This window comes from Limulus polyphemus, unplaced genomic scaffold, assembly GCF_000517525.1.
Source record: "Limulus polyphemus unplaced genomic scaffold, Limulus_polyphemus-2.1.2 Scaffold315, whole genome shotgun sequence".
Lineage (NCBI taxonomy): Eukaryota > Metazoa > Arthropoda > Merostomata > Xiphosura > Limulidae > Limulus > Limulus polyphemus.
Genome location: NW_013665925.1, coordinates 491,680 through 495,957, shown reverse-complemented (window position 1 = coordinate 495,957; position 4,278 = coordinate 491,680). Strand labels below are relative to the sequence as shown.

At 32.8% G+C, this 4,278-nt stretch overlaps 1 long non-coding RNA gene across 1 annotated transcript in view; it reads left to right on the top strand.

Annotated features, from left to right (window-relative positions):
• The window catches only part of LOC111085297, a 35,896-nt gene extending 34,348 nt beyond the window's left edge, over positions 1 to 1,548 (top strand). The window contains exon 4 of the long non-coding RNA XR_002610127.1: positions 759 to 1,548. This is a non-coding gene — a long non-coding RNA (uncharacterized LOC111085297). The remainder of the gene's footprint in view (positions 1 to 758) is intronic.
• The last annotated feature ends 2,730 nt before the right edge of the window (positions 1,549 to 4,278 follow it).

Here is a 4,278-nt window from a genome sequence, read left to right as displayed (position 1 = left end):
CCCTAACCACCTGGTCATGCCGGGCCATATAGAATAGAGACAAATATATTTAGATAGACTATTACGCATGTAAAAAGGTAAACATTGTCGGGCCCTTTAAGTAAGGAAAATTACCATTGACTTGCGTGTCAAGAGCATTAAAGATAAACTTTGTGATTAAAGGATTAACAAACAAATAGTTTCTATATATAGAAAATTATTTTTATCTCAATTAAATCATCTATTGGATAATAATAAAAATTAGAGACTACTCTTTTAGCCCTAGAAGTTCACAGTAAAAATAAATGACAGACTGAATACATAATATTCACATATTATTGTGCACGTAAAAAATTATATAATATACTGAAGGTGACTAGATTTTTTTTAAAATTAGTTAATTACTCTCTTCACCTTTGTCTGATGGACTGCAGTATTTCGGCATTAAAATTATTAAACAGCTTAGTCTACACACTCATGCAGAATAATTAAAGTCTAACCTATTGAAATATAATTGATACACATTAACTACGAAAATATACAGATCGCAATAAAGTACAAGCAAAACTGTAAAAAATATGTTATAGTGAACTCATTTTACAGTTAACTCTTTAATCTACTAATAAACATTTTGTTTGCTTAACTTCAAGTATTCATCACTAAATTAGGTCATACACGTGCCTATTTCATACACTGTGTCAAGAGAATATCTTGCCATATTTTATTTTCGTTTTTTTGGAAATCTTCAGTGTAGTTTTTATGATTTTTTTTTCTTTTAGCACAAAAGTCAACTGGAAATTACATTGTGTTACGTATTTTAAACAATAGCCGTGTAAAGACGTAGAACGTCAGCCCGACTAAAGACCTGAGTTGTGTGTGAGACACATACGCCTACATCTGACGTAGATAACCTAGCAACAGCTCGAGTAAAGATGTGTCTAGTGTTAGACACCTACAGGTTACATATGTCTACATCTGACGTAGATAATTTATAACAACAGCTCGAGTAAAGATGTGTCTAGTGTTAAACACCTACAGGTTATGTAAGTCTTCTTATTCTTCGCCCGTCGTTCCACCTTTTTTTATTAAATTTTAGACCAGAGCCCAACAGATCTTCAGTAGATATCTCCAAGACTCGCTGACCGTGACTGGAACTCTTTTACTCTTCGGTATGTCATCATCAATCACCATTAGTTTCTTCATTACTTGTAAGTTCGAGATGTTCGACTTTTAACCTGTTCACAATGGACTTTTTTTGACAGCCCTTGATGGAGCAAATTCATCTATCAAGCCCAAAGATGCTGTGGTGGCACTCAAAAATTGGTTTGATGCTGGCAATGATAGTAACGATAGCAGTAGCCGTCCTTCAGATCAGAAGAACAAGTGCAAGCCTCCAAATTCAAACAGACAATGAAGAAAGATCGCATAATTTGATTTGCGAATCAAAAAGAGATAATCAGCTAGTGCGTGTGACAGTTGCTAGTAATGTGGTGCAGACACTCCAAAACTGTTTGTCTCTTCGTTTCTTTGACTACTTATATATATATAACTTCTGACTGAAACAGCAGATTTCGGACGTTCCAATGGTGTATACATCATCTCCTAAAACAATCACCAGAATTTCTTGTTACATTCCCTGCCATCCAAAAACACTATTTTATCTCTGGTTGAGGGATTAATCCTGTGTTGATTATTTAAGTGGTTTAGTAGAGTTAATTGTATAACCAAAATTTCTTGTTACTTTTCCTGCCATCCAAAAACACTATTTCATCTCTGGTTGAGGGATTAATCCTGTGTTGATTATTTAAATGGTTTAGTAAAGTTAATTGTATAACCAGAATTTCTTGTTACATTCCCTGCCATCCAAAAACACTATTTCATCTCTGGTTTAGGGATTAATCCTGTGTTGATTAGTTAAGTGGTTTAGTAAAGTTGATTGTATAACCAGAATACTAAATAATTTGATCTCTTTCACTTAAGATTAACTTTATCTTCTTTTGCGGAACTCATGGCAATATATTTAAAATTATTTCTATTATTTAAATGAGTTATAAGTCTAAAGTGAAATAGAATTATGCCTAGTCCGCATTTTTTGTGTTGCTCAGTTTTATTTAGTCGATTTCAAATTCACCATTAAGATATCGCCGGCCTACTAGTGTTAGCTCATTCGTTAATTAATGATACTTCTGGGCTTATAAACAGAAGAATGACACGAAATATCGAGAGCGGAGTTCACTTTCAGTGACTCAAACAAACAACAAATAACACGGGTGTGACAATGTAATGTAATGATTTAGATACTCGAAGGAACACAGTGCTTTCAAAACAAGTTATAAAATTCAAGAGTAAATATTTTCCATAGACAAATAAGATGACACATTGTCAGGCTCTGGTGGCGTCTGGCATTGATGTACAATGACGGCTTAGATTGCCGACGTTGTCAAAGAAATTTTTCAACGGACTGGAAACAGACTGAGTTTACAAGAAAGGTTCCTGTGCATTAGTGATGGAAAGTAACGAGATTATTCGCAATAACTTTGTTTATATATTCGAGTCACATGGTTCAAATTTCCAAACCCAAGGTGAACCACTTTTTCCTTTTTTTCTGCTCGCTCATACTTATTTCAGTCTCGTTTTCTATTTTTACTGAATTCACATATCTGTCCATTATTTTTTTTACTATTTTACTGTGTGTATAACAATTGAATAGGTTCTAAAAACTTAGCCTCTATACTCTCCAATATGTTTCTATTGATGCTTGTGTATCACAAAGAATGAAGATCCCAAAGACAAAAGTAAAAGGCATTAACTTATCCATTACCTTTTTTAGATCTGGTCTATATAATTATATTTTTGGCCAGAAATTATCAAAAGTAACCAAGCGTGTGTAGTGCTAAATTTCACTTCTAAAAGAACATTCGATTATATAATGTACACTGTTTAGTCTATGGTATTTAGTATGCAGGTAGAGAGAAATATTTATAAGAGAGACTGCGGAGTAATATGATAACTAATGGTACGTAAACAGGCAGACAGATACAACTCATATCGTCTTCTCCATTCTCAGAGATAATTCTAAAATGGAAATCGAGAAGAAAAATTCTTATTCCGAAATGATGATACCACTTTGAAGTAGCAGCCGAAATTTAAATTTTGATCAAGCAGGACAATTTGATATACCTAGGGCTGTGATGAGATGTGTCGAAACAATAAGTTCCTCTAGCACGAGTAAAAAAAGTTACTCAAAAACAAACATCACAACACCACTTCACGTGTGAACCAAGTTAGTCTTAGTCACAATTTCATGTACTTCAATACAGGTCCGCAAATATAGAATACTGTCATTCTAAATCAAATCATACACGAGTTATGAGATGATAAATATCTTCCTTCTTCCCTTTGTATAATATGTGTTTACAAAAATTGACATAAGAACAGCTGGAAAGAAGAAGGATGAATATTTGATCAACGAATTTTGGTAAAATCAAATCTACGAAATATGTTAAAGGTGGTGTTTTCAATAAACCTAACGACTCGTACAGTCGAAAGAGGGTATCTTTATGTTTTCAGTAAACTGCTTTGTAGATCTCGGAGACACATTCTTGCTGGTCAAATTCAATAACTGTAGAACAAAACATTCCACGTACTTTGATGTGGCGCATACAACTCTGTCTACTACACCTGCACTCGAAGAAGAAAATAAATATTTTTCTTGGCTGATGGCTGGCTTCTAAACGTGTTAAAAAGCTTTAAACATATAATAATATACAGAACCAGATTTAAACAATCTAATTCTATACACTATAAAAAATTCAAAAAATAAGAAAATACGAAGTTGAAAAAATTTGTTTGAACTGAAAGCCAACAAAATGTTCCTTAAACAAAGGATGTTCATTTTTTATTCTGGAGATGGCAGCACCACTCTCAATTTTTTAATTTATTTTTTCATTAAATCGCAATCGTTCAGAAAAGTTAACAAAGCACCTAGCAAAAACCTATTTTTTTTTTCCGAAGAATTAGTCGACTCTTATGGTTTTGAAGATGAATCAGGAATATTTTCCAGCATATGAAAATCTACTATTTTACATCCTGTTTCGAAATAAAAACATCTAAGTACAAATATGCACACCTCTCTTAGCAACTAGTAAACAATAAACAAATTTAAAACTATTTTCTAGTTAAATTGCCCATACAAAACATCACATTGATTTAATACTGATATCTGTAGTCAATAAGATTATATGCCGTGATTACTTATGCTCGTTAATGTGGACCTTAATGTGAAAGATAAAACAATAT